The sequence below is a fragment of the Hyperolius riggenbachi genome, chromosome 3 (assembly GCF_040937935.1).
Source record: "Hyperolius riggenbachi isolate aHypRig1 chromosome 3, aHypRig1.pri, whole genome shotgun sequence".
In the NCBI taxonomy this organism is placed as follows: Eukaryota; Metazoa; Chordata; class Amphibia; order Anura; family Hyperoliidae; genus Hyperolius; species Hyperolius riggenbachi.
In genome coordinates, this window is record NC_090648.1 from 104,226,291 (window position 1) to 104,248,472 (window position 22,182).

The following is a 22,182-nucleotide window of genomic DNA, read 5'->3' on the forward strand; positions in this document are numbered from 1 at the left end:
ACTCTAAAGGCGGCTTTCTTAGTCGCCATAACGTCGGCACGTAGGGTTGGGGACATTCAGGCCCTTTCAATAAAGGACCCATACATGACTGTGTTTCCCGATAGAATAGTCTTTAGAACAGATCCTACGTACCTCCCTAAAGTATCTTCGGCCTTTCATAGATCTCAAGATATTATTATTCCATCCTTTTGTGATCCTCCTTCCAATGAAAAAGAGGGAAAATTTAACAAGTTGGATGTCAGGAGAATTCTACTGTCCTATCTGGAAGCCTCAAAGCCTTTCAGAAGATCTAATCACTTGTTTGTAGCTTTCGCAGGGTCAAGGAAAGGGTTACAAGTTTCAAAAAGTACTATAGCGAGGTGGATTAGAGAGGTTATCACCTTAGCCTATGCCAAGGCAGGACAGTCTATTCCCCAAGCTGTGAATGCACATTCTACCAGATCCCTGGCTACCTCCTGGGCTGAAAGATCAGGGGCCTCTTTAGAACAGATCTGTAAAGCGGCAACCTGGTCTAGTCATCAGACTTTTGTGAAGCATTATAGAGTCGACCTACTATCAGCTCAAGACTTATCTTTTGGGAGAAAAGTTCTACAAAACATCATCCCTCCCTAAGGTAACTTTATTAGACTTCTCGTTGGTCTCTCATGTTTTAGCCATCCTGGAGGATGAGTTGTTAAAACCCTGTTAGAACTTACCGGTAGCGGTATTTCAACGAATCCTCCAGGATGGCTACCTTAGTTCCCTCCCTATCTTGGGAGATATTAGATTAATTATTATGCATACATATGGTAGTATTGTTCTTACTTTATGGGGTCCTCCTAGGTTGTACTCTATATTTACTGAGGGACTATGGCAGAGGAGGACCTATATGGTCTGTCTAATTGAATAATTGTGGGGGTGTTTCCTTTGGGGTGGAGCAGGCTTCCTCTCATGTTTTAGCCATCCTGGAGGATTCGTTGAAATACCGCTACCGGTAAGTTCTAACAGGGTTTTTTAAGATATTCCACAGTTTTATTTTGTTTAAATCTACTGTTTAAGTTTTGACTGTTTTGTTTTTGCTCAATGACACATTCTTTGAAGTATGCCAGAGCTACAATGTATGAACTATTGACTATTTTTATCTCTTTCCTGCTCTTAGAAGCCATTTTCTGCCAGGAAAGTGTTTTATAGTTGTAATTTCTTATCATTGACAGTGAGGGTCACACTGTAGTCATTTCCTGTCTGAGTCAGAACTGAGTCAGCCACTTACATACCTGATATGTAACTCTTTCAGGCAGAAAAAAGGAACACAACATAGTTATGTGCTAGGCACTGTACATACACATGTCTATCTCATCATATCACAAGTCACCTCGGGTATTCTTTCAGTTACAATTGTAAAAGGATATATTGTTTTTCCAGCTTACCACAAGGTGGTGATGAGTGCTCACAAGTTTCAACGTTTGTTTACATTTTCATGTCTGGTCTGTAGTTGTTGTTACAGTGTACATGTAGGGGAAAAAAGTGCCCCAAATGTGTAATCCCCTCAATACAGGGAAGCCGGCCCATTCCAGCGCTGGGTCCTCCATAAAACCGTTGCCAAGGCCTTGTTGAAGGCTCGCGCATGCGCAGATGCATCAACCTTTTCCACTGAAGCCTGAGCAGGTCCGTGCTACTGCGCAGACGCAGTGCAGCTGCCCTAGCTTTCATACGGGAGCATGGCTGCAAACTTCGATGGGGGCACAACGCGGGAAAACCGAGTTGGATGTGGACGGAGGGAAGCCTCTGGAGCATGTCTTGCAAAGTTTGTGAAAAATGTTGCAAAAAAAAAAATGAAACTGTTCTCAAATTCAAAATTACTCAGAAGAACCCAGCTGCCTGGTTATGTCTGACTTCCTCCTTCCACCCCAGTCAGTCTGAAGTCATGTCTCCTGAGTCAGCATGGAGGCGTGACATCAGCTGACACAGCAACTACTCCCCTATGGACATCTATGTTACTACAGCAGTAGTGTTTCAGACCGCCTAGGTGTGAGCAAGGATCTGGCAGGATATATGAATTGGTGCAGCAACTATGCTCAGATATGATGCAGGATAATATATTTTATTTATGAACTCCAAATATGCGTTTCGCAGGTTTGATCCCGTTGTATCAGGCAATAACAACGGAGCAATAGCATATGTGGTCAGTAGAAGCGTCAGGCACTTCTGTAGACAGACAGAGGTGCCTGGCTCTTCTACTGGCCACATATGCTATTGCTCCGTTGTTATTGCCTGATGAAGCGGGATCAAACCTGCGAAACGCGTTGCATATTTGGAGTTCATAAATAAAATATATTGACTGTCTTTACTACAGTCGTTGTGTGTCTACTTGGAGGAGGTAAGTCCACCACTACCTCCTCTATTTACCAAGAATTTGGTTTTTAAGCTCATTTAGCTTCCTTTTATCCTCTTGGCGCCTCTGTTCTCCTGCATAATATTGAGTCCACCCTGGGTGGAGGGTTGAACCCCTTTTTTCTCATCTACAGAGAGCGACTTCTTATTCCTGAGTGGGGTAAGGAAAGTCTCCCCACCTGCCTTTACAGTGGTTGCCTAATGGTAACCCTGGTTTGTGAGTATTCATATTTACTCTATCTAGTAACCATTTACCAGTACAAATTACACTATTGGGGCTCTTGGTGTTCCTTGTTTTTATGCTCAGATATGACAACACAGTGGCTGCTTCTCCAGCGACCGTGCTTAGTGCTAGCAGGTGCCTGGCTTGTGCACAGGAGCAGCTGACAGGTGAATTCACTGCCTTTAGCCTCAGCCATGTGAAAAAGGCTTTATTGCTTCCACATTGCCAAAAAAGAGCAAGAAAACGTTGCATTGCAGGGGGAAAGCATTATTTTTGTCATAGTTTTAAGTGACAGGAGCCATCATTTTGTTTTACTGTATGTTGCAGTTTCCTACACATAAGATCAGTGTTTCTCAAACCTGTCCTTGAGACCGCAAGTACATCTGTTAATTCCTGCTGGTCCCTAAGTGCATCCATTAACTTTGCCGGGTAGACTTATACTAGAGTCAATAAAAAAATTCCAGCTTAAAGGGAAGGTCCGAGCAACTTAAAAATAAAAAAATCCACTTACCTCAGGCTTCCTCCAGCCCTTGGCAGCCATCCTGTGCCCTCGCCGCAGCTCTGGTGGCTCCCGGTCCCCTCTGATGGAGATGCCGACCTCGCCAGGTCAGCTACTTCTGCGCTTCAGCATGCAGCTCACTGGTCGTGCTGACATTATCCGGACTGTACTGCGCAAGCGCAGAACGTCGGGATGATGTCAGTGCGGCTCTGAGAGCTGCTCGCGCATGCGCAGTGGGGATCTTGCGCTGGAGGGGACCCCGGGCCACCATCGGTGAGCAGAGCTGCAACGAGGGCACAGAACGGCTTGCAGGGGCTGGAGGAAGCCCCAGGTAAGTGGATTTTTTTATTTTTGATGAATGTGCACTTTAAGAGGGTCAAATATTGGATTAGACTTATAAATGAGGATGACATATTTGAGGTACGGTATTTCCTATACTAGTAATTAAGTGTCATTAAATAATATCTTTTACAGGAATCGTGCAGTAATCACTCTACTCTCAGTAACACTGACAGCCACCATGCAAGGCAGCCTTCCCACTGATGCACTTGGAGAGGTAGAGGATAGAAAAACACCAGACTAATTGCAGGTATGCCAGTGGAATTCAGCTTGTTAAAATAAGTCAGGTGTGCTATGCAGTGCAGGCACATTAAATGTCTAGCGTTTTCCCTCAGAGCACCCCAGAGATCCTCAAAACCAAGGGTGGTCTAATATGTTATTGTCCCGAATTTGATGAGTCCAGATGTGACAACGAAATGCGTAGGGCGGAGCAAGCAGGTCTGACCCAATCGCACCCGCCAGCCAGGAGGAAGTGTGACATACGGGAACGCTGAGCCGCCATACAGAGACAGTGAGCAAGCGGGATGCCTCAAGAGGGCAACTGGATAACGGATCAACAGCGGTTAGGAGTATTTTGACATGACTGTGCATAACCTTGGGCGCTGAAGTGCAACACCAGCGTGCAGTGAGGAGTGCAGTTGTTTTTAGCATATTACGTTTTGAGTTTTTATAATTTTATGTCTTTGTGACATTAAAAGCTGGAATATTTGGATGAAGAAGCCTGCTTCTCATTTTTGAGATTATCAAACAAGCACATGATCCACCTGCAGATATAAGTGGTTAGAATCTGGTGAGCCGCAGAGAAAAGGGGTGTGCAGCATGCCCACGGAGTGCAAGCACTGTGTTAGGGCCCATTAACACTTACTGGTGATTTTTACGTGGTAAACGCGTATTTTTCACTGGGCATTTTCGCAAATTTTTTTTGTAATTGAAATACGTTGCAATTGCGATCACTTTAAAATCGCAAAAAACTGTAGCGTGTTTGCGATTAGCGCTAATTGCGAATTACCGGCAATCGTGGCAGTGAGATCACTGCCGTATAAATTACATTGCACTAGCGCTTTCAAAATGCGCCAGTGATTAGTGGTAATAGGCCGCTAATCGCCCCTGGTGAATGGGCCCTTATACACAAGGGATTGCATGGCATGTTTGGTGTGGAGTGTCAGTTTATAGTATTGTATTACGCTATATGAAGCTTTTGATCTATTGCAGGCTGTTACATGTTCGGGAGAGCGCAGCAAAGTTAATAATATTACAATGACTGTTCAACTGGAACTCTCTGCAGCAAACAGGAAGTGCACAAGTGGTGTTGGTGCAACTACTAGATTAGTTATATTATATGTATGTTATGCATGGTACACACCTTACAATTTCCCGTCAGAAGGGTCGAATCGATAACTTCCAACGGGTCCGATCTTATGTCGGATCATTTTTCTTATCAATTTCCTAATCACTTCTATACAAAATCGATCAGAAAAACAATCCGAAATCAGATCGGACCAGTCGGTAATTATCTATTCAACCAATCTATCTGATGGGAAATTGCATGGTGCGTGTGCCAGGTATAAAGCAGCTTATTTGACTGATGGAGTTTACCAGGATGATAATCTGCTTTCTCGAACTCCCTTTCTGAATCTGGCAGATTGTATTAGCTACTAAGGTGGGATGTGTTTTCTTTCAGATTACACTCCAGTAAATTGAACATTACAAAAGTCTAGGGGAGCCCTCTGCTGGTCATTTTTTAGTATGCTGGATTTCCTTATACTACATGTTCCAATAAAGCAGTAGGATTAGCCATACTATGCCAGGGAAAAAAAAACATACATAAGTAGATAAATACTTCATCTACTTACATAAGACATGTATTGTACTGTCCACATTTTTATTTCAGTGAATTTTAAATAATAAATGAAAATAATTCTGTTCCTGGCAGAAACCATGGCTTTTGCTTACAGTTTGAGGCAGTGGCATAGCTAAGGAGCTGTGGGCCCCGATGCAAGTTTTACATTGGGGCCCCCCATGCACTCTATACATAACAATTGACGCACCAAAACCTGGCAATAGCAACTATAGTGTCAGAGGTGCAAGAAGGGGATGGGGAACAGTTTAATGATTACCACTATTCACAGTATCTATAGAAGTGATTATTATGAGCACAGGACTAATAGAGAGCTAATGCAATTGAGGGAGGGCCCCTCTGGCACAAGGGGTCGCAACCTCTGCACCTCCTACTGCTACGCCCCTGGTTTGAGGCTAAATCCTGATGTCATTTCTTCCCTTAAAGAGACACTGAAGCGAACTTATTTTGCATGTTACCTTATAAGTCGCTTCAGTGCTCTCATAACAAATAATCCGCTGTGTCCCCGCCGCTAAACGAGGGCTGCAGAGCCCCCAAATCCCTCTGCAAGTATCCACGACCAACTTGGTCGTGGATTTTGCTGCGCTGAGAGGCAGAGCTTCCAGCTGTAGCTCTGCCCCTCCTGACGTCAATCACCGCCTCTCCTCGCCCCTCTCTGTGAAGGAAGAGGGAGAGGCGGCGATGCGTCGCGATTGACATCAGGAGGGGCAGAGCTGAAGCTGAAAGCTCTACCTCTTTCAGGAAGCGCTGGTCAAATTGCCCCCCGGGGATTTTCAGGGGTCTAAAGCGCTCGTTTAGTGGCGGGGTCACGGCGGATTACTTGTTATGAGAGCACTGAAGCGACTTATAAGGTAACGTGTGCAAAATAAGTTCGCTTCAGTGTCTTTAACTTTTTTTCTTTTCTCCTCCAATCGCTGAGTCACCTCAACCTTGCTTGTAAACACAAGTGAGCAGAGGATCATGTTTCAGATAGGTAGCTAGGCAGGGAAATAAAGGGAAGAGGAAAAATATATTATAGATAAAAAGAACCCCCAGCATGCAACTGTTTGGCACTGACTATTAAAGGGCCAGTGCTCCTAAAGTATGTGATAACTCCAAACCAAAACAGCAGAAAAAGTTTTGCAAGTTTTGAATGCAGGATTAGCATCTTTATCACGTGATACACTCAAGCTAGTTGCGGTTGAAATTTGATTTTTATGGTAACACTCCCGCTTTAAGGGATATATTCAAACTGTTCACGTTTAGAATAGACTATGAACTATGTTATTCTCAGTAATGTGTGCTGTAATTACTACAATCACTGTGGCACGATCTCACCTCCACCTGGCTCCAGCGACGGATTGGGGGCTCGGCATGGAAAGGTGCGCGGCCTTCCACGTGTGTTTGGCGTCTCTACAGGTCCTGCAGGATCATGGACAAACTTCCTCTGGGGTTGCCAGGTGACTGGATGCTTGGTGTAAGTTCTCCGGCTCTGCCTCTGAACCAGAAAGTGATTGTCCTGAGGCAGGCTAGGCACTCCATTGGCTGGTCACTGCGGTGAGACCTCCTGATTGGTGGATAGCAGTACACAAGTCTAGTTGGTGCAGTTGTTTTTTGCCTTTGGGCATTTCTTGCTGTTAGCTTCCTTATTGTCTGAATTTTTGCCTGAACCTTTGCCTTTATATTCACCATCCCGTTGCCTGCTTCCTGAACCGACTCTTGCCTCTTTGACCACTCTCCTGTCTCATCCCTGTACCTGTCTGATTTTATGTGTATGACCTTTGGCTTGCTGACTACTGAGATTTTTTATGATTAGGATTGACTGTCATCTGATACATCTAGTAGCAAAGGAGTGGGTTGGTTGGCACTAGATGAATTGGCAAACGTTGGGGGTATCCGGTGTGGTAATTGTGCATCTAGGACTGAAACCATCAATATAAACAGAGAGAAGTAAAGAATCTGGGCACCAATTTCAAAGGATCCAACGACTATCACCTTTATTGCATCCCCAATGATCCCAACAGACAATTACAGAGTGTAGCAAAAATCTATTAACCCTTCGCACTCTCGCATGCAAATGTTCAAACAAATGCATTCACAGATTCACTCATCCAGGCACCACTGTTATCCCTACAGCTAAGTTAAAAGCCGGGGTCTTAGTTCACAGAAGAATGCATTCTTATGCTTAGTCACCTATACTGCGCAGAAGTACCCAGGTAAATATAGGTGTTAATAGATTTTTGCTGTTTTCTGGCCACACCCCCTTCAGCACCTCCTTTTTCTTAATAACTTATTTAATGTCCTAACTAGAGGCGATGTGCCTGGATATATGTGTTTTTTTTCTTGTTACTGACCCCTGTGGCTAGGGTTTTAATTCAGTGCACTCCCTCCTTCCCCTGTATGTGTTTGTCAGCATGCACACAGCTTATGCTGGTGTATGTGCATGGTGCGCATGGATACATTACGTTCGCTCCCTTGTGCGATTGGTAAGATGCACTATCTGTCCCAGGAGAGGACGTCAGGATGTGTGCTCCTAATCCCTAAATAGATTTGATGCAATGAATGTTTGCATGTCTGCACTATGCATGTTACAGGGCCAGAGTTAGGACACCTATGTTTACCTGGGTACTTCTGCGCAGTATAGGTGACTAAGCATAAGAATGCATTCTTCCATGAAGTAAGACCCCCGGCTTTTAACTTAGCTGTAGGGATAACAGTTGTGCCTGGATGAGTGAATCTGTGAATGCATTTGTTTGAAAATTTGCATGTGAGAGTGCGAAGGGTTAATAGATTTTTGCTGTTTTCTGGCCACACCCCCTTCAGCACCTCCTTTTTCTTAATAACTTATTTAATGTCCTAACTAGAGGCGATGTGCCTGGATATATGTGTTTTTTTTCTTGTTACTGACCCCTGTGGCTAGGGTTTTAATTCAGTGCACTCCCTCCTTCCCCTGTATGTGTTTGTCAGCATGCACACAGCTTATGCTGGTGTATGTGCATGGTGCGCATGGATACATTACGTTCGCTCCCTTGTGCGATTGGTAAGATGCACTATCTGTCCCAGGAGAGGACGTCAGGATGTGTGCTCCTAATCCCTAAATAGATTTGATGCAATGAATGTTTGCATGTCTGCACTATGCATGTTACAGGGCCAGAGTTAGGACACCTATGTTTACCTGGGTACTTCTGCGCAGTATAGGTGACTAAGCATAAGAATGCATTCTTCCATGAAGTAAGACCCCCGGCTTTTAACTTAGCTGTAGGGATAACAGTTGTGCCTGGATGAGTGAATCTGTGAATGCATTTGTTTGAAAATTTGCATGTGAGAGTGCGAAGGGTTAATAGATTTTTGCTGTTTTCTGGCCACACCCCCTTCAGCATCCCCCTTTCCTTAATAACTTATTTAATGCCCTAACTAGAGGCGATGTGCCTGGATATATGTGGGTTTTTTTTCTAATTACAGAGTGTAGGCCTGACAGCCTCAGTACAGGTAGATAGCCATGTATAGATGCCCCAAGTATTGGTAGCTAGGTACAGTTGCCCCCAGTATGGGTTAGCCAGGTACAGTTGCCCCCAGTATAGGTTGGCCAGGCACTCTCTTGACTTCCTGTTTCTGCCTGGTGCTGCCCCCAGACTTCTGCCGCCTGAGGAAGTCACCTCACTTGGCATCATGGGCGGACGGAACCTGACTCCACCCACCCTCTTCCTCTGCTCACTCCTGTGTTCACTGGAAAAGACTGGCTGGTGCTTCCTCCCATCTTATTCCCAGTGTATTCTACACAATATGCATTAAAAAAGCACTAATCTACTTTAGGGAACCCAGTGACTAGAGCCACACACTGCATAAAACAATGAATTGCAGCACGTAGGAGTCATTAAATAAAAATTGCCTCAAAACATAGCCTGTAAATTACACTAATGAAGCCAGCTGGAAAGCCTCCAATCAGAAGACTGGACAGAGCATCGAACTAAGATGGCCGCTGGGGAGAAACTTCAGCACTCCGGCAGCTCGTACATGGTAGGTATCTTGACTTTTCTACAAGCCACCTCCCCCCACTCTTCATATATGAAGGAACTGCCTTTCCCAATCAATATTCAATCAAAATGAATGGAAATTGATTGAGAACACTAGCTTTTATTAGATTTTAGCTAGTATTGTATAGAATCTAACATCTCATCTGTTTAAAATGCTAAATAGCGTATACTAGCCTTAAACTGGCCATACACTAAACAACTGCACTGCTGATCAACATTACGATTGACATAACCAAGAACCGCCATTCCCAAGAATTTAATTAACTTCAGGGGGCTGCTCCCTAGTCCCCCCCCCCATCTACATGTGGTTCTCCATCCTGATTCTTCCCTTTCAGCTTCCAATGTTGGAATTGCCCTTTGTGATATCACATGGCCCTGGCTGCCGCAGTGCATGCTGGAGGATGTAGTTCAATAATGTGATTTCACAGCCCACACAATTAAGAAACTTCCATAAGGGGAGGTTAGTAAAATGTTTTAATTTTGAGGAGGGGGCACTGAGATCCTGTTTAATATGTTTCGTAGGGTACATCCCCCCCCCCCCTTCCTCCTACGTAATCCATATCCTCCTTTCCTGAATATCCTTTCCTGAATCAAGAGTACAATTTCTAAAAGTAATGTTGTAATGAGAGGGATATGAAAAATCCCAAATTTCTGGCCATTATGTTGAACCTATGACTTCTAATATTTTAAAGGACAACTGAAATGAGAAGAATATGGAGGCTGAATTATTTATGTTTTTTTAAACAATACCAGTTGCCTGGCAGCCCGTTTGATTCATTTGCAGCAGTGTCAGATCTGACCGGATTAGCTGCATGCTTGTTTCTGGTGTGATTCAGACAATGATGTCAGTAACATCTGATCTGCATGCTTGTTCAGAGTCTATGACTAAAAGTATTAGAGATAGAGAGTCAGCAGGATTGCCTGACATGTACCCTGCTCCTGCACAAGTCCCGGCAGTGTTAAAGGGAACCTAAACTGAGAAGGATATGGATTTTTCCTTTTGAGGCTAGAAACACAGTTAGCAGAAACGTTAGCGTTGCGTAAAAAACGCAGCGTTTTTGCCAGCAATGGTAGAGAATGGGCCGCATCAAAAAACGCATATGCGTTTTGGATGCCTTTTATAATATATGTTTTTAAAAACGCTGGTTTTGTTGCATATTTTTCAAAAACGCGCATAATGGAAGTCAATGGTGACGCAATGTAATACATTTTGTATGCATTTTCCATGCATTTTTATGTGGTGTTTTTATTTTTTATGTTTTCTGATGTATTTCCACATGTGCGGAAAAACGCAAATGCATACATACAAAAAACGCAATACAAACGCAAAAACACACATGACAGGAAACGCAACCTTTTACGCACTGGCAAATGTGCACCCAGCCAGAAATAGTACCAGTTGCCTGACTCTCCTGCTGATCCTGTGTCTCTAATACTTTCAGCCACAGCCCCTCAACAAGCATGCAGATCAGATGCTCTGACTGAAGTCACACTGGATTAGCTGCACGCTTGTTTCAGGTGTGTGTGATCCAGCCACTATTGCAGTCAGTAGGATCAGCAGAACTAACAGGCAACTGGTATTGTTTAAAAGGAAACCTCCATATCTCTCTCAGTTAAGGTTCCCTTTAATTACTTATCCCCTCCAGGTCCACGTGGATAGTGGGGAATGATGTAATTTGGCTGCCAGCTATCACTGGAGGCCGAATTACAGTGTTTTAAAGTAACTTCAGCTCCGTCTTCTGACGGCGTCGAAGTTACTCCCTGTGCTGCTATAGCCGTCATCCCTATTAGTCTGCGCCTAAATCTCCTGTGCTGTTTTAACAGCGCTCGAGCCTAGCAACTAGTATTGCTTAAAAGGCAATAAATATGGCAGCCTACATATTCCTCTCACTTCACTTGCCCTTTAAAGGGAACCTAAACTGTAGGCTGAAGGATGTGGATTTTTCCTTTAAAAATAATACCAGTTGCCTGACTCCCCTGCTGATCCTGTGTCTCTAATACTTTTAGCCACAGCCCCTGAACAAGCATGCAGATCAGGTGCTCTGACTGAAGTCAGACTGGATTAGCTGCATGCTTGTTTCAGGTGTGTGATTCAGCCACTACTGCAGCAAAAGAGATCAGCAGGACTGCCATGCAACTGGTATTGTCTAAAAGAAAACATCCATATCCCTCCCAGTTTATATTCCCCTTAAGCCATTGACCAGGAATGAGGATGCAGATCAGGTGCTCTGACTAAAGTCACACTACCTTGGTGCTGGTTTCAGGATTCAGAAACTACAGAAGACAGAAAGATCAGCAGTGCAGCTGTGCAATTAACATTGCTCAACCTTCTAACTACCAAATTAATTAGCGGCTTGCAAGTGCTCCGGGCCAATTCATTTTAGAAACTTTTCTTTCTTATTTATAATATTTTCTTGCTACTAAGCATTCCACAGTCAGCAGGGCACACACTTAAAGGGACGGTCCAAGCAAAATAAAAAAATGAGTTTCACTTACCGGGGGCTTCTACCAGCCCCATGCAGCCATCCTGTGCCCTCGTAGTCACTCACTGCTGCTCCTGTCCCCCGCTGGCAGCTTGCCGACCTCGGAGGTCGGCGGGACGCATTGCGTACATTTTTACGCATTCCCGTTAGTGCAGGAACATTTACACATACATTTTTACGCGTTACCGGTTTAATGCGTAAAAATGTACGCATTAAACCAGTAACGCGTAAAAATGTATGTGTTAATGTTCCTGCACTAGCGGGAATGCGTAAAAATGTACGCAATGCGTCCCGCCGACCTCCGAGGTCGGCAAGCTGCCAGCGGGGGACAGGAGCAGCAGTGAGTGACTACGAGGGCACAGGATGGCTGCATGGGGCTGGTAGAAGCCCCCGGTAAGTGAAACTCATTTTTTTATTTTGCTTGGACCGTCCCTTTAAAATGAAATTCATGCATGTTTTGCCGTATAGCGTGAAACACACACCACTGCATGTTCAAAAGAAAAAGACGGCTTTGTGCTTTTTTTCCCCACACACTGTGTGCGTTGCTCATTTTGTTTTATTTTGCTACGATAAAATCGCACACAAAAAATCACATTGTGATGCAAAAACATGTGTGCAATATTGCACAGTCAAGTGTGGTATAATAACAATCATTAGGCTACAGGGACTGAAGCAATAAACCACATTAGAAGGCAATGCAGGAGGAAGTGTAGTAGTGTGTATCCATCACTTGAATGGTGGTGTAGGAAGGCAGGATAGATAGCAGAGGACTTCTGCTATACATTTCAGTACAGGCAAAAGTTATGTGATCATGTGACCGCACTGCATTCTGCGTATACTCTCTATTATTGATTTATAAAGCGCCAACATATTCCCTGGCACTGTATAAAGTAATAAACAAACATGGGGTACAAAATAATACAGACAAGGGTATACACCATATACAGTACAAATACTGTATTAACGCGTTAACCACTGTGGGTTATTTTCCCTTATGGATCAGAGAAATTTTCAAATTTCAGCACTCCTCCCTTTCATTCGCCAATAACTTTATCACTCCTTATTAAAACAAAATGATCTATATTTTGTTTTGTTTTTTTACTGCTAATCAGGCATTTTTTGGATGGTACATTTTGCTAAGAACTATTTTATTCGAAAATACATTTTAACAGGAGAAATAAGAAAAAAATAGTTATATAATACATTATTAAACCGTTTAAATTATGTCCCTATCACAATGTATACAATAATATTTTATTTGGAAATAAAGGTGTATTTTTTAAGTTTTGCATCTGTTACTAATTACAAGCCCTTATTTGTAAAAACCACAGTAATCTACTCTCATTACATACATATTAAGAGTCCCTAACGTAACTATTTATGTATTTAACCACTTCCACACCATGAAATGTTGTGCTGATCTGTGCTGCGTGGGCTCTCCAGCCCACAGCACAGATCAGCTAGCAGCCAGGGCGATCAGACTTCCCCCCTTTTTTCCCCACTAGGGGGATGTCCTGCTGGGGGGGGTCTGATCGCCGCCGGCTGCTTGCGCTTGCGGGGGGGGGGGCTCTTCAAAGCCCCCCTCCGCAGTGCTTCCTGGCCTCCTTCCCCTTCCCTCCCTCTCCCTCCCCCTGTGAGCGGCGCAGGACGGATTTCCGTCCTGCGCCTGATGGGATAGGCTTTAGCCTATCAGATGCCGGTGATCCCTGGCCAATCAGAGGCCGGGGATCGCCGATCTCCTCTACGGCGCTGCTGCACAGCAGCACCGTATACATGTAAACACCGGGGAAGATCTTCCCCGTGTGTTTACATTTACCCTGCGAGCCGCCGATCGGCTCGCAGGGTGTTCACGGAGACACCCTCCGTGAACTGACATGGAACTGGTATACACTTCAGGATTCAGGGGCGTGTATATACGCTACGAGAATCCGGAAGTGGTTAAATGTCACTTTTTTTTAAATAAGTGTTTTTTATTTTGAAAACTGGGGGGCGGTAAAGGGTTAATTAATGGGTTATTTTATGTATTTTTATTTAATGGGATGCATGCAATTTTATTATTTGGCCGCTAGAGATCCCCCCACCCCACTTTATTCCTAGTGTGTGCTGTTTACTACATACACATGTTACAGAACATAACGTGTGCATGTTTTTACTTTCACTAGTCAATGACCACCGGCATCTCATTGATCACAGGCACTTAGATTGGTGAATGGGAACTGTGCTCTCATTCACTGATCTGTCTACTAATGGGCGGCAGCGAGAGCACTCGCGGAACCGCGCACAACGGCGATGCAGCAGGAGACGAATATCTACGTTCCTTGGACATCAGATAAACTCTGTCAGGGTGTAGATATACTGCACAAGGTGCAGTAACTAGTTAGGCCCCGTTCATATCACGGAACGCAGGCGCGTTCCGTTCAGAACACAACGCACAGGAACGCACGTCATGTGCGTCTCTGTGCGTTGCGTGGCTGATCCCATTCACTGAAAGTGAATGGGACAGCCGCGCGTTTTGCTAGGAAACGCGTGCAGCATGCGTTCCCGGACCGCACAGGTCCGGAACGCATGCAGTGTGAACATTAGACAGTGCACTCTATGCACTGTCTGATGTCGTGCGTGTCGGCCTCCCGCACGCGTTCCCGAAACGCGGACGGGAACGCGTGCAATGTGAACGGGGCCTTAAACCTAAACGTTCAACATCTCAAAGGGTACTTCAGCTTATGACAGTCAAATTAATTTTGCAGTTGCAGTAGAGAAGATTTGGAATGAAGTTGAATCTTTTAGGGCTCTTTCATACGAACAGCTGACAACTGTACACTTAATTAGCTAGTTCAGCTGCTCTTATTTATTTCCTGGGTGCTTGCAGTTGGCTGCAGGCACCCGGTACTGGCGGTGGTCTTATGCATACAAATCTGAGTGAGCGACAACCCCTCTGCTAGATGTGACATGAGGCGTTTATTTACCAGGCCATACCCACACTGAATGTCAACTATTGATGTATGTAATTGTGAAAGTTCCCATTTGGCTGCTTTATTTTACAATTGAAAGAAGCTTGCTACTCACAGTTGAGCAACAAAATGGCAGATTAAGTTAGCTAATAAATGGTATTAAATTGAATAAATATTTTAGTTCATTAAAAAGCATAAGGAGATTACTACAATCAGAACCAGTTGCCTAGGGCCTGGAGAAAGTCTAGGGGCCTAGTGACAAGACAAGTCAAATAACATTCATATTGCGCTTTTCTCCTGGTCGACTCAAAGTGCTTAAGCTTCAGCCTTTAGGGCGTGCTCAGTAGATAGTAGCAGTCTTAAGGAGTCTTGCCCAAGGACTCCTTACTGAATAGGTGTTGGCTTACTGAACATGAAGATCTGAGGTTCAAATCCAGGTCACCCATGTCACCAAATCTTACTAAAAAAAAAAAGGTGACCATTAGCAGGGCCCCATTTACTCTTAATCTATTTCTGACTACAATGCATTCATATGCAATTATGGCATACTCCTTAAAAATGCGTATGTTTCATGGGGTTATTGAGATAATTTTACCTAGAACAGTAAGTATGTGGCATACATTGTCATTGACAAAGAGGTACCGTATATACTCGAATACAAGTCGACCTTGTGTATACAGTGATGTGAAAAACTATTTGCCCCCTTCCTGATTTCTTATTCTTTTGCATGTTTGTCACACGTAAATGTTTCTGCTCATCAAAAACCGTTAACTATTAGTTAAAGATAACATAATTGAACACAAAATGCAGTTTTAAATGATGGATTTTATTATTTAGTGAGAAAAAAAAACTCAAAACCTACATGGCCCTGTGTGAAAAAGAAATTTCCCCATGAACCAAATAACTGGTTGAGCCACCCTTAGCAGCAATAACTGCAATCAAGCGTTTGCGATAACTTGCAATGAGTCTTTTACAGCGCTCTGGAGAAATTTTGGCCCACTCATCTTTGCAGAATTGTTGTAATTTCAGCTTTATTTGAGGGGTTTCTAGCATGAACCGCCTTTTTAAGGTCATGCCACAACATCTCAATAGGATTCAGGTCAGGACTTTGACTAGGCCACTCCAAAGTCTTCATTTTGTTTTTCTTCAGCCATTCAGAGGTGGATTTGCTGGTGTGTTTTGGGTCATTGTCCTGCTGCAGCACCCAAGATCGCTTCAGCTTGAGTTGACGAACAGATGGCCGGACATTCTCCTTCAGGATTTTTAGGTAGACCGTAGAATTGATGGTTCCATCTATCACAGCAAGCCTTCCAGGTCCTGAAGCAGCAAAACAACCCCAGACCATCACACTACCACCACCATATTTTACTGTTGGTATGATGTTCTTTTGCTGAAATGCTGTGTCACTTCTAAGCCAGATCTAACGGGACACGCACCTTCTAAAAAGTTCAACTTTTGTCTCGTTGGTCCACAAGGTATTTTCCCCAAAGTCTTGGCAATCATTGAGATGTTTTTTAACAAAAATTGAGACGAGCCTTAATGCTCTTTTTGCTTAAAAGTGGTTTGCGCATTGGATATCTGCCATGCAAAACTGCATTTTGTGTTCAATTATGTTATCTTTGACTAATAGTTAACGTTTTTTGATGAGCAGAAACATTTAAGTGCGACAAACATGCAAAAGGGGGCAAATAGTTTTTCACATCACTGTAAGTCGACTCCAATATTCAACCCTCTTAGGCTGGAATTTTTTTTTTGACTCAAGTATAAGTCTATCCATTAAAGTTAACCACTTCCCAACTGAGGGGTTTTACCCCCTGACCACCAGAGCAATTTTCACCTTTCAGCGCTCCTTCCATTCATTCGTCTATAATTTTATCATTACTTATCGCAATGAAATGAACTATATCTTGTTTTTTTCGCCACCAATTAGGCTTTCTTTAGGTGGGACATTATGCCAAGAATTATTTTATTCTAAATGTGTTTTAATGGGAAAATAGGAAAAAATGTGGGAAAAAATTTATTATTTTTCAGTTTTCGGCCTTTATAGTTTTTAAATGATGCATGCTACTGTAATTAAAACCCATTAGATGTATATGCCTAATTATCCCGGTTATAAAACCGTTTAAATTATGTCCCTATCACAATGTTTGCCGCCAATATTTTAGTTGGAAATAAAGGTGCATTTTTTTCAGTTTTGCGTCCATCCCTAATTACAAGCCCATAGTTTATAAAGTAACAGTGTTATACCCTCTTGACATAAATATTTAAAAAGTTCAGTCCCTAAGGTAACTATTTATGTATTTTTTTTAAATTGTAAATTTTTTATTTTTTTTTAATTACAAAAATAAAAAAATTGGGGAGTGTGGGAGGTAAGGAGTTAATTTTTTGTGTAAAACAAGTTTATTTGTGTGTAAAAAATGGTTAGGGTGTAGTTTTACTATTTGGCCACAAGATGGCAACATTACCAATTTGTTTCATGCGACCTGCAAGCGTCCTTCCGGACGCTTGCAGGAAGTAGAAAGAGGCTGGGACTTTGTTATTTTTTCACAATGATCGCGCTGCTCAGCCGAGCTGCAGCAGATCATTGCGGGGCTTAGATCAACGAACGGGAATGGATTTTCCCGTTCGTTGATCTCTGGGCGAGCGGACGGCGGCGTGTTTACTAGCGGCGGGCGGCGTGTTTACGAGCGGGAGCGCGGACAGCGGCGGGAGTGCGCAAAGTACGGATTTCTCCGTCCCTGGGGGTGAAAGGATGGAAAAAGGGGCGGAGAAATCCGTACGCGCGGGGGTAAAGTGGTTAATGGCTGCACTAGGGGCTCAGGAGGGGTTAAAGACTGCACTGCATACAGTGTTGCAGCCATTGTCCCCTCCTGTCCCTTAAGTGCAGCCAATACCTCCTCCAGGCCCCCAAGTGCTGCAATTATTCACTCACCTTCCTGCAGCCCAGTATTTCCCAGCACCCCTTTCCTTGCTAATTGTTGTGGCCAAAACTTTGAGACCTGTGTTTTCTTGGCATTTCCTTTCCTCAAAGTATCATTTATTGCTGTGTAAATTGCTGAAAATGGGAATGTCACTGTTAGTACACACATTATTCAGAGGGCTCAGTGTTGCCTGTGACTCGTGTATGAGTCGACCCCTATACTTTTATAAAGTGAAACAGACCTAAATTTCTAGACTTATACTCGAGTATATACAGTAGATATTATGATGATGTTGAGGAACACTAGAATTATACAAACATTATTTGTATAACAAATGCACCAACATAACCTTGGTCTTTGTATTTGTCTAAATATGATGTTTGCTTTCAGTCAGCGAGGCAATTAGCGCGAGAGGCCCCAGAAATGTGTTCAGGTTATAACACACTAAACTTCACATTGTTTACTAAAGTGATTGTATGGTTTATCTTCCAAGACTGCAATGTAGCACTGATTGGTTGTTTTTAGTATTTGTGGCATTTTGCTCTTTTGTGTACCCTTAGAGCAGAATTCAGTGATTGTCATATTACATTCAGTATGTTACAGGACCAGTTACTCTTATACAAGACTGGTGTCATTATAAGTAGTAAGTCACATTGTTCATACTTCATGGCCACAATTCACAAAGCCTTACCACATTCAGTAACGCAGAAAACACGACTTTACCAATCATCTTGCCAAATGGCAATTCTTTAAACCCATTAAAGCACTGAAAAGTAAATAGACTAGTATGGTAAATTACAGACTAGTGAGGTAAATACTTCAAGAAATTGCAATTCACAAAGAGCAAAACATTTGGTAATCAAGTAAAAGTGTTTGGCATTTATCTCCAGCTCTGACCAGCCGGCAATTCACACTCTCCACGCGGTAAAAGTTGACAGATGTAGCAGACAGCTAATAGGGAGAGTCACACAGCCCTGCTTCTCACCCCATTTGATCAGATGCATTGGCAGGCAGGACATCAGAATGCCAGAGCCGGAGAATGAGACATGCAAAAAGGCTTTTCTCTATCCCTTTAGATGTGCATACAGTATATACATGCGGATGCACAGAAATCAGACATCTTAAAGGTATGCAGGCGATGCACTAGACAGAAAAAGAAATGGCTTATGCAGACACTTGTGGGAAGACACAGCTTCCTGCCCTGTCTTGACCTATTTCACAGCTGGTGAGACTTGCCAAGCAGGGCTTAGTGAATTGGAGCATGTTTTTTGGGTATATTACCGAACGTTTACTGCGAAATCTAATCGAAGTGTAAATTACTAAATGCTGTATTTTACTGACCTAAATTTCTTTTCCAAACCGCCCTTTGTGAATCCGCCAAAATGTGTAGATCTGTATTTGGGCAAATGACTACAGAAGTCCTACACAGTTTCCTTTATCATCTGTCTTCTGCCTGAAATATAAGGACTGGCCTCTAGATGGCCACATAGTTCTATACATACTGTGTACACCGTCTCATATAAAAGTGTGTAAACCTCTTCACAATTTTGTAAATATTTTATCATATCTCTTAATAGGACAACACTGAAGATAGGACACTTTGATACAAGGTATAATAGTCAGTGTACAGCTTGTTTAACAGTGTAAATTTGCTGCCCCATCAAAATAACTCAGCAGACAGCTATTAATGTCTAAACCACTGGCACCAAAAGTGAGAAATTGTGCCCAATCTGTCAATATTGTGTGCCTGCCATTATTTTCCAGCACCGCCAAGGGCCTGTTTCCACTACCTGTGGTTCGATGCGATTATCGCACCACATCTAAAGTGCAGCTAATGTAAGACAAGGGACTTGTTTCCATTGACACGAATTTACGTTTGTGATGCGACGCAGGTAAAACTATAGATAGCATGCTGCATTTTTCTGCAGCACGCATCCGATTCCCATAGCGGTTGTACTGTACCACATTGGTTGCAGTTGGATTCCCAGCCAGGCCAACATCCGCAAGGAGTTTGTATGTTCTCCTCAGGTCTACGTGGGTTTCCTCCGGGCACTCCAGTTTCCTCCCACACTCCAAAAACATACATATAAGTTAATTGGCTTCCCCCTAAATTGGCCCTAGACTACAATACATACACTACATGATGCATACATAGACATATGACTATGGCAGGGACTAGATTGTGAGCCCCTCTGAGGGACAGTTAGTGACAAGACCATGTACTCTGTACAGTGCTGCGTGGGCGCTATATAAATACTTAAATAAATAAACGCTGTTGGGCATGGAGTTCAGTAGAACATCACAGGTTGCCACTGGAATCCTCTTCCACCCCTCCATGATGAAGAAATATATATATATATATATATAATATATATATATATATATATATATTATTTATTTTTTTCAGCTACTTTCAACAACTTTATGGGAAAACCCTGCAGTATTTAGTATAAATATAACAGCCGCTTCTCTGATTTGTTCTCAGCGTCCCATTGAAGTATAATTTAGTAATTGACCCTTCCAATAACTTTACACCTATTTTCCCCTAGAAGTTCATAAGGCACTTTCACACGCCGTACTTTAGCAAACGACGGGTCCGTCAGACCCTCCTGCGGGGTGGTCGTTCTACCAATAGTAGGGCGTGAGTACAAGCTCTCAGCAGACTGATAAGACCAAGCGGATCAGTCAAAAACAGTCTTATCAGTCTGCCGACAGCCTGTACTCGCGTGCTACTGTCGGCAGAACGACCGCCACACGCCGTCGTTTGCTAAAATACGGAGTGTGTACGCGCCTTTATGCTCGGTTTTTAATCCTTTTAAGGGCTCAAACTCCCTAGTAGCCTTTTCTAAGCACTAGTGATTTGAAAAAGCTCTTGCTAATGCAATGCTATGGGGGATTACTATAAAATCACATTGCTCAAGTGGGATCACACCCATAGCATTACATTATCAAGAGCTTTTCAGATCACAAAGCGCTCAGAAAAGTGCTCCTAGTGGGTTCCAGGCCTAAAGCAGAGATTACATTTTAAGTTTCATACCACTAAAAAATAATGCCATTTTGTAAAATGTCAGGTGTTGTTGTTCATCTCAGGTTGTTTTTACCTAATGTTAAGATCTGCTCCAGACCAAATCATTTAATATCATGTGCTGACAATAAAAACGTTACACATGACAGTGGGAGTTTTTTTTTTTTTTTCATAACTGTAGATGAGCTGCAGTGGATAAGGGCAGGTGAACAAATTGCGTAACAGTGGTTTCTGTGCTGTGCAGCTAATTATCCATGCATCAAGGTAGGAGTTTCTGGCCAATCTTTACTCCAGAATACTGTTGCCGTGGTTGCGAAAAATGCAAGTGCTGTCCGTTTTGGAAATTCTCAACTAGTCCCAAACTGAAAATGAAAGGTAATTGTAATACCATTAAATCACAAAAGGATGTTCTGCACCTTTAATGCTTATTTTAAACTTTAGAACTTAAGTGGAAATGTATTACCAACCAACAACTTGTAATTATTCCTTTTATAGATCTCATTATTATTATTTAATATTATTGCATTTGAATAGTCCTTTTTTACCCTGAACCTACAAACCCACAGCTGTGTTTGGAACACTGTTTGAATAACCACTGCAGCTGCAAAATAATTTCCTATGTGTCTCATATTCCTAAATCAATCTTAGATAGTTGCAATACTGACCTGAGATTACAACCAGTATTTGCTTACAAATCCCAAACATACTTTGTACATTACAATTTTTGAGAACATAACAATGTTTTGTTATTTAATTGCAAATTGCTTAATTGCAAATTCTATCCTGTTAGTTGTTAGGACTGTCACACTCTAGCATTGCATTTGCATTGCTTGTCTGGCGCTTGTATATGTTTTTTCCTTAAACAATAAGTATAAATAAGGGAAAGATATGCCATTTTTAACCAAAAATGAACAAACAATGCATTTTAAAAAAGATTCAACGGAGTGATTACAAGCAGAACACTGAAGTCAGAATAGCCCATTGAAGTCCATGGCCCATTTGCATTTCCATTTTTCTCCTACATGATATTTTCAAACTTGTCAATAAAGTACTGTTTAAACCACTAGCAAGCAAACACTCACTCAAACGAATTTTTATAGTAGTTTTACCTACTTTTTGGTACTTTTTCCATTGCAAAGTTCTAAAAAGGCCCTATGTGCAATGTGTTGCACATAGGGGACTAGGGTTTGGGAAAAATAGGAACATGAGTAGTATGCATTACCTTTCCCAGATAGGGTAATGGTCCTGAACCTTATTTGTAACTGCAAAAATATCTAAACAAAGAGCTCTTGAGGACACAACGGTGTATCTAAAATAGAAAACCTTTATTGGCCATTACATGAAAACGAGACCAACTATGCAATAAACAACGGAGCTAAAAAAGCATGTGGTTTGTTTAAAAAAAATTAACACAGTCAATTGAAGTGAATATGCATTGCTGCCATGTTTTTTAACAAAAAAACTTCCATCTTTTATAAAGAGACCAGAGTTTATATTTCCCAA

The 22,182-nt window shown here is 42.6% G+C and overlaps 1 long non-coding RNA gene across 2 annotated transcripts in view; it reads left to right on the top strand.

Moving 5' to 3' along the window:
• LOC137562910 (uncharacterized) overlaps positions 1–22,182 on the top strand; it is a 74,743-nt gene that overhangs the window by 19,919 nt on the left and 32,642 nt on the right. The window contains exons 3-4 of one of the 2 annotated variants that reach the window (XR_011030210.1): positions 3,567–3,681; positions 3,767–4,127. This is a non-coding gene — a long non-coding RNA (uncharacterized lncRNA). Of the gene's footprint in view, positions 1–3,566; positions 3,682–3,766; positions 4,128–22,182 lie in introns of those variants that run through there. The other variant, XR_011030211.1, reaches the window with a different exon arrangement.